Source organism: Macaca mulatta, chromosome X, assembly GCF_049350105.2.
Source record: "Macaca mulatta isolate MMU2019108-1 chromosome X, T2T-MMU8v2.0, whole genome shotgun sequence".
In the NCBI taxonomy this organism is placed as follows: domain Eukaryota; kingdom Metazoa; phylum Chordata; class Mammalia; order Primates; family Cercopithecidae; genus Macaca; species Macaca mulatta.
In genome coordinates this window covers 80705501-80717004 of record NC_133426.1, presented here as the reverse complement: position 1 = coordinate 80717004, position 11504 = coordinate 80705501, and the positions used below count along the sequence as shown (strand labels likewise).

At 39.3% G+C, this 11504-nt stretch overlaps 1 pseudogene across 1 annotated transcript; it reads right to left on the bottom strand.

Moving 5' to 3' along the window:
- Nucleotides 1-6550: 6550 nt before the first annotated feature.
- LOC702417 (high mobility group protein B1 pseudogene) lies at nucleotides 6551-7748 on the bottom strand (annotated as a pseudogene). Its single transcript, XR_011726.5, has one exon. The product of XR_011726.5 is annotated as a high mobility group protein B1 pseudogene (transcript).
- Between the last annotated feature and the right edge of the window lie 3756 nt (nucleotides 7749-11504).

The following is an 11504-nucleotide window of genomic DNA, read 5'->3' as shown; positions in this document are numbered from 1 at the left end:
GTCTTGATCTCCTGAGCTCGTGATCTGCCCACTCTGACCTCCCAAAGTGCTGGGATTACAGTTGTGAGCCACCGCACCCGGCCCATTTGCCTAGCTTAGAATAAATTGCCTGTATGTTAAATGTGAAATTGCTGTATTTACTTGAATTAACTTCAAAGAGTGCTTTCAAAAATGTTAATGGGTATATTGATATATCCCACGTCATCATGATTGGACTGGCTTATTTAAAGAGTATAAGGTTCTAAGTGCCTATCCAGGATAGAGTGAGCAAGTTCAAACTTAACTTAGTACAGGTTGACCACATAAGAAACTATGTTTTAATGCTTTAAAATGTTTCCCTAGCTCCCAAGTCTGCAAGAATCAAACAGTCCTAATGCAGGCTACTGCCTAAGGGTTTTTCTCCTTCTTATATTTATGGATGCATTGATTATTCCTGTTAAAGTTGTGTCACACCTATATGCCAAGGTTTGATTTTAGCCAAATTTTAGTAAATTTATTTTGTCAAAACAATTGGTATCTTGAGCATTGCTGAGCCAACAGGACATCAAAGTAACAAGTTGTCTAAAGTTAATGTTGCAGTACATTAACAAACAAATCATCCTCAGTCACAAAATTATAAATGCAGCTTAGGGTGGGACTAAAGTAGGAGGGGATAGTTAAACCCAAGCTACAGCAATTAAGTCCTGAAACCAACTTCTGAATAGGGCTGCTGATTATTCCTTTCATTTCTTCTTGTGGCTTTTTTTTTTTTTTTTTTTTTTTTTTTTTTTTTTTTGAGACGGAGTCTGGCTCTGTCGCCCAGGCTGGAGTGCAGTGGCTGGATCTCAGCTCACTGCAAGCTCCACCTCCCGGGTTTGCACCATTCTCCTGCCTCAGCCTCCCGAGTAGCTGGGACTACAGGCACCTGCCACCTCGCCCGGCTAGTTTTTTGTATTTTTTAGTAGAGACGGGGTTTCTCCGTGTTAGCCAGGATGGTCTCGATCTCCTGACCTCGTGATCCGCCCGTCTCGGCCTCCCAAAGTGCTGGGATTACAGGCTTGAGCCACCGCTCCCGGCGTGACTTTTGTAAGAGTTAAAGAAAAAGGAAAGAAATATTAATCATGGCTGGCAGTTAAATACAGGTTTACTTTAGATAAAACCTGAGAGGGGCTTCTGGCTGATTTCAATCGGGAGCGCTTTTTCTACAGACTAAGAGTATATATTGGTTTTAGGGTGAGGAGCTTATTACAATCTTGGAATGTTTCTGTGTGAGAGAAGTTTTATGGCAGGGTTGAAATGTCTCTGGAAGGAGGGGAAGTTATCTTGGAACAGACATCTTTCTGGCCAAAGGGGGGTTATCTTGAGGCTGGCATCTTCCTGGCCAGAGGGGACTTATCTTGGGGCTAGCATGTCTGTGATTGGGGAGGAGTTTGGGATGTTTCTGGTTGGAGATGTTATTGTGGTTTATGGTTGCAGTGATCTTAGCCATTAGGCTGATGACCTTTGGATTTAGGCAATTTTTTATTAAGGTGAACTTTAGAATGAGGGGCTTGTCCAATGCTCCTGCTCTGTCAACTTTGAGCTCCCTTGAATTTTCAGGAATGTCACAGCTGGTAATGTACTGCAATTTCTTGAAGTTACACGATATAGTCTGGCTAAGTTACATGTGGTTCCCATATTAGCTTGTTTGCAAGGGTGACTTTGTGGCAAAGCAGATTCAGTTGCCCCACAAGTCAGCCCCTTTGGAGTGATATGACTCTGACAACTGGAGGAACACCAGGGTCCTTAGTCTCATGCCAATTTAGATAAAATGACACAGGCACACGTGGAGTGGTTTTAAGGAGCAGAGAGTTTAATAGACAAGAAAGAGGAAGGAAGAAGAAAACAGCTCCCCCTATACAGAGACAGAGGGGGCATTCAAACAAAGAAAAACCCCAAGTGCAGCAGAAAGTGGCTGCTTATATGAGGAGGCTGGAGGAGGTGGTGTCTGATTTGCATAGGGCTCAGGAGATTGGTTTGACCAGGCATATTGTTCATGTAGCCCACAAAAAAAAATGACCCTCCCATCCTAGCCTTTTATTATGCAAATGCAGGGCACCATGATGTTCTAACACGTGGGGATATGGGGGGGTGGCCATGTTGCCAGGCACATGTGGAGGCAAGGGCAAGAAGAAGATGGTGGGAATCGTCATGTTTGGGTTGACCCAGTTTTTAATGGCCATCATTTGCATATCAAAGCTTGCTGGCCCAGCTTTAAGAGCTGGGGCTTCCTGCTAGACAAAAAACATTTCTGGAGCTACTTTAAAAGAAACAAAAACTTTCCAAGGACGCCTTTTTCTCTCTATCTGCCTAAAATGATTTCTTAATAACTCCTATAACATTCCCCACTGTGGAGATGTCACCCCAACTGCTGTTAGGTGGTTTTGGGCAATGACTCTTTCTGACTACTTCCTGCTTGAAAAGGGGCATCAAATGGGGAACAGCAGCCAGGGCTCCTCCTGGGGTCAGTTTGAGGGTCCTCAGAAGAATGGCATGTCCATGCATAGTTCCATTAGCAGCACCAGTTGGAGTTTGATTGCTTCTAGGCTAGAGGAAACAATTTGAGCTATAGTATTGAGTATACAGGGTCCAAATATTAATACAAGACATATAAGCAAGAGAGTGCTTAATAAAGGGGTTAATCAATTCCATAAAGAAGACTGGAATTCATTAAAGAGGGATTGCAGCCACCCGAGGCTGAAGCCTGCATTTTCCCTGAGCCTGTCAATAATTTTGATTTGATCTTCAAGTACCTATAGATTTTCCTCTACTTTAATAGAGGTGTTAATCCAGCAGCAGCATGTTTCATTTAAAAGTGCACAGGTACCTCCTACTTCAGCTGTAAGGACATCTAAGGCCCATCTATTCCATGCTACTACTGAGGCTAAAGAGTCTATGGGTAGTGTGCTTCTATGGCTCCTTCCATCCTTGTTGCATCATAATGGCAAGGAGAGGAGTACCAGCAAACCAGAAGAGACCTTTGGTTATAGAATTCCCTATTCATGGTCTGAGATGGGATTGTCATGTGCATGCCCTCTCCAATCTTCTCTTTCAGTTAAATCTCCATATGAGGGCATGAAAATGATAGATCTCTTTGTTCGGCATGTCCGAGATAGTACACTTTCTAAAAAGGAGCCTGGGTTAGGGATGTCTCCAGATGATGTGGCCATGTCACAGGAATTTAAAAATAAGTTGGAGAACATTGCTGCTATAGTGCGGTTCCTTAGTGTTATTGAACTGAGCAAACTGCTCAGGACAGATCCAGCAATTAGTCTTATTACAAATGGGCCATGGCTGATATTGTAGGAGCTAAAAGGTATGATGTATCACTAAACCCAATAAAAAGTCCTAGCAGACTCAGTTGGAGAATTTCCCTTTGGAGGTCTATGAAGTTCTTTGGTTTTATTTTCCCAAACAAAGAAACCTCTGGGTTATGGGCACCCTATTCACTTTCATTACCTGGCAGAATTTGCAGGATAATTGCCCAGAACTAGCATATTGATCCACATTTTTACATTACCCATCCCTTTTTGTTCCTTCCAAGCTACAGGAGATTGCCACTTGATTCACAGGAATAAGCAGTGTTAGTCTAAAATGTAGTCAAAAAGCTTAAAAAAAAAAAAAAAAAAAAAAAAAAAATTAATGAGACTAGGATTTAATGACAAATGTATGGTAAGCTTTGGAGCACAATTTCTCTCTCCAGTCCTCATTTTTGGTAAAAACAAATTATGATAAGACTGTGTGTGTTGTTTGTAGAATAAACTTTAGTCTTATACTTGGCCTGATTATTTGCATAAAATGCAGCAAAGCAAGAATGGTTATTTCTACATAGGCCTTTTAGATTGACCTTGATGGAACTCTGTTCCACAAGGAATCTCAGGTAAGACCTTTAAAGCCAAGCTCAGCCATGGGTTTGTATCCTCAAATACCTGTGAGTTAAGTGATCCTCTCCTCTTGAGGTCCTAAGATAAACTTGGAGCTCCTGGACTTGTTAGAAAGTGACATTCTTTACTGACCACAGGTTAAGAACACTGTGTGGGGACTATGTAGACAGTGTATGAGGCCACTTTTCTCCAAGGGGCTCTTATTGGCTCTGCATGTCAAGCTTGATTCCTTAAAGGGAAACACACCCTTTTAGTCAAAGCCTTGGTAAAATAACCAGATTTTCCAATTATGTCCTGTTGAAAAAGAAAAATGGATTCTTATTGCACTCACTGATGCAAACAACTATATTGCCATAAGCTAAGAGTACTCACAGATAGTTTCCGAATTCTAGAGGAACCAGGCAGAGAAAAACAAACATGCTTGAAATTTTGTTCACAGGAATATACCTTATTCAATTATTAAAGGTAGTAAATAGTTCAAAATAAGTTTCCTTGACTCTGAAAATCAAAACAAGGATCAGCAGTATTCCAAGCAAAAGTCAAAAAGGTTGCTTTAACTTTCTAAGTGCATTCTATTTAGTTAACTCTTGTTTTGCTTGATATTTGTGAACGTGTCAGTTCTTTATGAGTCCTGTACATTCTTTCTCTCTTCCAATGTTACAATCTTTAAGGATATTAAAAACCTGCATTTGAGAACACCTGTTGAAGTCCTTAATATAACTTGAATATAAACTGTAAAATACCATATAATATCCTTTTTGAGTCTAATGTTTACAGATTTTGCAAGATTAATATTTTCAATCTTTCTATAACTTGTTTAAACCTCTAGCTCTATCTTATCAAATTTAACATAATCCCTCATCCCAGGGCAAAATTTACATTTCTCTGCTTTCTTATAATCTTTTACTGAAAAAAAAAACCCACATTTTACTGTTTTTATATGCCTTGCATATAAAACTGTTTGGTGATCTCAAATACATGTTGCACTGTTAACTTTTAACAACTTCTCTTTTTGGTGAAAAAACCTGGTTGGTAAGTGATTTTAATTATGTACCAGGTGTGCATCCTAGGACCCAGACAGAAGTGCAGATAAAGTCTGACTTTTCAACATCTAGCTCCATGTGTCCCAGGCCTTACTTATCTGTAAAGCAGGCAGTGTACAACCTTGAAACCTTTTAGCAAACCTAGTATCTAAGTTGTATGATTTACACCACCTTTTTGCATTTTGATGGCACTTTCATTTTACCAGTAATCCTTAAGACTATTTTTATTTCTTAAAGTCATGTGAACTGAAAAGCATTTGATTTAAGGCACTTATTTTTCTTTTTTCTTTTTTTTTTTTTTATTATACTTTAAGTTCTAGGGTACATGTACATAACGTGCAGGTTTGTTACATATGTATACTTGTGCCATGTTGGGGTGCTGCACCCATCAACTCGTCAGCACCCAAACTGGTGGAGGTGCCGGGGTATTTTTCTTTAAGCCAATCAATTAGAGCTCTTTTTATAGACATTACACACAACACATATACAGCAACATGAACAGACAAAAGATTCAGTACTTGTAAGATTTTTTTTTTTTGCCAGTTTCTTTCTTTTTTTTTTTTTAAACCTCTGCAATTATTAGTTTATTAGTATCATCCAGGTCTCAGATGTTCAGTATTCCTCCTGAAATTACATAAACAAATGCAAATGGAAAGAATCCAAGTCAAAATTATATAACAAAACAGCACTCCATCACAAAAGCGTGTAAAATTACAAGAATGCTATTTTAAAATACTGACACTTTAAGAAAACGATAATCTCAAAAACCACAAAATTCCCAAATTGTTCCCTAAACTGCTAAGCAGATAATGACTAATGAATGAGTTTGTTTTGTAAAGAAAAATCATTCAAATAAATTGAATAATTCATACTGAGATGCAAAGTTTCAGTGTCTTCTTTCCTCCTATCTACTTGGATTTATAAAGGGGCAAACCATAATATAGGAAAATATACCCTATTTTGAATGTAGCATCTTCATTTTAAAAGCTGGCCCAATTAATTAAAAATTCTTGTAATGGAAAGTCTCGTTTCCTGAGCAGTCCATATTTAGATAAATGGGAAAAGACATCTATAGCCAGCATTTTCATAGTCTTCACTGAGACTAATGTCAACAAAATATTTAATATGGCAGTCTTGTATTTTAAGCTCACGCTTTTGGGGATACATTCTCAGGTCGTCTTTAATGTAGGAACTGCAAAATATAACTGCCATTACATGGTAATGGGAGTTAAAGAATAGAGTCCTCATATAAATGTTAGAACATACTTTTCTATTAGTCCTTCAAGGACAGACTTTAAAAATGTTTGATTCTAATAATCCCATGCTTTGAGTAGATTGATTACTTTTCAGTTTGTAAATGTAAGTGGGCTATGTGAAATTTCTTAACTGATCAAGATTTTGGATGTTCAGTTATGGATGAAAACTATCTCAACTTAACTTTACCCCATTATGGTATGCAGGGTGTGTAGACAAAAGCTTTTTATTAGCTAACTATATGAAAGGATAAACGCTGTAATAATTCATATGATTCAAAATGGGCAAAAGCAAAACACTAGCTTCCCCTCAAGAAGAAAAATTTTAGACCTATGAAAAGCACAACAATACTAATAAAAATAATTGTATTTACTTAGAAGCATTCAGAATGTCAACTAAACAGCTGCAACTTTTTTTTTTTTTTTTGCAATTACAGAGTGGTATTCAGTTAACAGAACAACAATTATTTCGCATGAGCTGCGTCAGAGACAACCGAAGATGAAAAAACTACCATCCCCATATATAACTAATTTGTGCTGTGCACCAACAAGAACCTGCTTTAAATTTCCATGCCAATGTACAACCCCCATACTGTACCAGGCAAGGTTAGTGGCTATTTAAAATACCACCAGGACAGGGCTATCTAAAGACACATTTGGTAGTGTGTTAACTATACAAAAAGACACTGTACAGTTTAAAAACAAACCTTACACAGCCTTACGTTTCAATTTTTTTCTTTAAAAGGGGTGAGTTGTGTACAGGGGGGTTAAATGCTTTATAGACAAGAAAGAAACTGCGCTAGAACCAACTTATTCATCATCATCATCTTCTTCATCTTCATCTTCTTCACCTTCTCCTCCTCCTCATCCTCTTCATCTTCCTAATCTTCCTCCTCTTCCTTCTTTTTCTTGCTTTTTTCAGCCTTGACAACCCTCTATTTTGCTGCATCAGGCTTTCCTTTAGCTCGATATGCAGCAATATCCTTTTCGTATTTTTCCTTCAGCTTCGCAGCCTTCTTTTCATAAGACTGCTTGTCATCTGCAGCAGTGTTATTCCACATCTCTCCCAGAGTCTTTGCAACATCACCAATGGACAGGCCAGGATGTTCTCCTTTGATTTTTGGGCAATACTCAGAGCACAACAGGAAGAAGGCTGAAGGAGGCCTCTTAGGTGCATTGGGATCCTTGAACTTCTGTTTTGTCTCCCCTTTGGGAGGGATATAGGTTTTCATTTCTCTTTCATAACGGGCCTTGTCCACCTTTGCCATATCTTCAAATTTTCCTTTCTCTTTAGCAGATATGGTCTTCCACCTCTCTGAGCACTTAGAAAACTCTGAGAAGTTGACTGAAGCATCTGGGTGCTGCTTCTTATGCTCTTCCCGACAAGTTTGCACAAAAAATGCCTATGATGACATTTTGCCTCTCGGCTTCTTAGGATCTCCTTTGCCCATGTTTAGTTATTTTTCCTCAGCTAGGCACAGAGTCGCCCAGTGCCCATCCGACTCTCACTTGCCCCGGCACTGTCTCTATGGAGCTCAATGTACTGCAATCTTATTTGCCATTTTCTTAATTGGATTACTGGCTTCAGGGTGGAGCCCTTGGATGAACAGGGCCAGGTAGCATGCATTAAGAGTGGTAAGACAAAAAAATGGAGAAAAGTAATTCCGTTGACTGAGAAGAAAAGAGTTTTCCCAGAAAAACAAGATCCAATAAGAGAAAAACATAAAGACCTTTAAAATATACTTATAACCTGAATATCCACTTTTAATTAAGCTGAGCATGCTTTAAGAAAATCCTTTGAAATCCTTTGTTACTCGACTTTAGCCATGCCAAGCACTTAAGATTTTTGGCTTTTGAACTTTACAAAAAATAACATCACGGGTGAAACCGACAAGACTTAATTAGGTTATGACTTAATCACGAGCATACAAGGCATTTTCAAAGGGGTGATAGGCAGCTTTTGAAACTGTCATTGCAAAATTTTGACAGAGACAGTGAAAGAGATCTGCCCCAAACAACTCCATTTCGTTTTCAGCCCCCAAGCTGTCCTTGCCCATACCTGGGCGTAGGCTGAACCAACTTTGGGAGAAGCCTGGTTTACAGTTTATAGTCTAAAACAAAGATAATAAGAGCCCCTTTTTATCTTATTCAAAGATAATAAGAGTCCCTTTTTAATAAGAGTCCCCTCTTGCCTGGGGACCAGACTAAGAAACTAAACTAGTCATAGAATTAGAAACCATGGCTTAGGAGTCATGCAGTTGGAGACTACAAGATTTTGACCCTCCCTAAACTGCTCTCAAGATCAGTGCTTAAGATATTTTGTAAGCCCTGCCCTTGATGGATTAGCTGGCACCACCCAGATTGACAAACTGGCTTATCTGATTTTGTGGAACTGACTTAGCACAAGAAAACGGCCACCATTGTAAAATGGCGGACACTGAAAGAAAGCATTGCCACGTGGTTGCAGGTCATGTTCCCAAGGACATGAAATAAGATGGAGACCTGTAACCAAGTTTGTTACTGACCGTTTTGTTGGGCTGGCTCAAACAGCAGGCTTATGGGGTCCTGGTCCTGCATCGTAACCTAAGATACCTTTTTTTTTTTTTTTTTTTGACAAAACCATACAGAAAGACCTTCAAAGCACACCAGATTGTCTACAGCTTAGGACCAACTTTACAAATCCTTTTCCATTGATTATAAATTTACAGAGAATAGAAACAATGATTCTTTTATCCCTTTTACTGGTTTGCACAGGGAGAGAGTAGCCAAAAGCCCAACTGGTAAGAAATTTTTACCTTTTGCCAGCATGTCAGGCTTCTGGGCTCCCTTTCCCCTTGTTCAACTCTAAGCCAAGCATTTTAAGGTTTGGAAAATTAACTTTGTCTAGGTTGGAAGAACATTATAAAAGAGAAAAAAAGTCATTTTAAACCATAAAAGAAGGAAAAACACCATAGAAAGGAGTTCCAATTAGGGTTGTTAAGAGGTATTACCTCTCTTCCTATTGGGAATGGTGTTTCCCTTATTTTTTTTGCCCTCCCTATTTTCTCTTTTCCCTTTTGGCCTACTATAGGAGACACATTGCTCATCTCCAAAATTATTTTCTGCTTGCAGAGCTGCCTGTTTTAGCTGCAGTTAGGGTTTGGCTTAGGAGCAGTGTAACATTCCTCCATGAGAGGTCAAATACCAGAGTTAAATTTTAGAAAACTTCTATATACCTATCAGGGTTGTCAGAAAATCAGCCTAAGTCTCCCTTTACTTGCCTAGGATTCTGCAATAAGAAGGGAACTTGAAGGGGCCCTAAATAAGGGAATCCTCAGATGGTTCTCCTGGAACTTGCTTCTCTAATTTGGGGGAATTATTTTCCCTGGGCCTGCCTGATATGATTACTAAAAGAGCTGGGTTGATTTTACAGTGCTTGAAAAGATTTAGTAGAAATGCCATGCCCTTGTGCAAAAAAGAAAAAAAAAAAGAGCTTTTTCTTTAAAGTTCTGAGGTTAAGGAAGTTCCAGTGTTTCAGAGTGCACTCCAGAGGGGTGTAAGCTGAAGATAATTTATTACCCATTGTGGAAAAGTAAAAAGTTCCTCTTCAAAGTTTCCCTTCTTATTCAAGAATAAATAATAAATGTTAAAAATAATCATTTTCTTTTCTTTCTTTCTTTCTTTCTTTCTTTCTTTCTTTCTTTCTTTCTTTCTTTCTTTCTTTCCTTCCCTCCCTCCCTCCCTCCCTCCCTCCCTCCCTCCCTCCATCTCTCTCTCTCTCTCTTTCTTTCTTTCTTTCTTCCTTCCTTTCTTTCTTTCTTTCTTTCTTTCTTTCTTTCTTTCTTTCTTTCTTTCTTTCTTTCTTTCTTTCTTTCTTTCTTTCTTTCTTTCTTTCTTTTTTTTCTTTCGATGGAGTCTCACTCTATCACCCAGGCTGGAGTGCAGTGGTTTGATCTCAGCTCACTTCCACCTCTGTCACCCAGGTTCAAGCAATTCTCCTGCCTCAGCCTCCCAAGTAAATGGGATTACAGGCACCTGGCACTGCACCCAGGTAATTTTTGTATTTTTAGTAGAGATGGGGTTTCACCATCTTGGCCAGGCTGGTCTTGAACTCCTGACCTCGTGATCCACCCGCCTGGGCCTCCCAAAGTGCTGGCATGAGCCACCACACCCAGCAAAAATAATCATTTTCTTTAAAGACTAACTTCCTCCAAGCCTCCTTGCCTTTGTGCTAATAACTCTTTGTTAAGCTTTATCCTATGTAACTGTTTGATATAAGGGAATAAGCACATTCTAAGTCCTTGTACTTTAACAAAGATATTTGTTCTGGACATGCTCAGGCATATCCCAGCTCGCAGCCTATGCCCCTTCCTTATTTGGAAATGTTACTACTTTTCTAAATCCTTTCTCAAGCAACTTCCTCTTTTCCTTTTGTTCTCCATTTCCTTTACCTATTTAGGAAAGTTTTAAGTTGTTAGCCAATCGGGTTTAGCTTAGACTGTGAGGTCCAGCTCCAATCAATGGAAATAGGATGCAGCAGTAACGACCCAATGCATAAGGGATAAATATTCCTGCCTTTCTTTGTTCATTGTGCTCTTGTGACAAGATTGGTGATGAGCAACACCCTTTCTGCAGAAAGTAAAATTGCCTTGCTGAGAAAACTTTTTGTCTGAATCCTGATTTTTCCTTGAGGCACTGAGAAACAAGCATTTTGTTTCTAACACCCATTTAGGAAAAGAAGCAAGAATAGAAGCGTCCTCTTAGTCTCCTTTCTGTATGAGCCAGGGTGGAGAAGACAGGGAGCATCCTCCAAATGTCTCCCCTCCCTGGTTTCTGGATCCTGACACCATGTTAAATATGCCCCCCATGGTTGTAGGCATGGTCCTCCAAGCCATGGAACCGGATGAGCTAAGTGATGGGGCTAACCACGCTTACCCATGCAGCCTTAGTTTATCCACCTTGTGTGATTTCCCTTTGACTTTCTAGAACCTGTGTGATTTGCCTGGCTTTCTGAAAAATGGATCTCCGGAGAGACTGTGTCACTTCTGGGCAAGGCTCCTTTAGTGGAGGCAATGTGCTAGATTGCCTGCTATTACAGCCCATGCTAAAGCACTTACCCTTAAAAAAAATGGTTCCGGTTAACTTCTGAATTTAAAATTACCTTACTAATTAAGTACTGTTTTAATCAGAGACATAGTAGGTGCCTTAAAAGAACGTAGGAACCGAATGGCCATTTTTCTACTGATGGGACAATAGTGGGAATAAAATCTGGCTGCGGAAGACTTTTTTTTTTTTTTTTTTGAGACAGAGTCTTGCTCTGTTGCCTG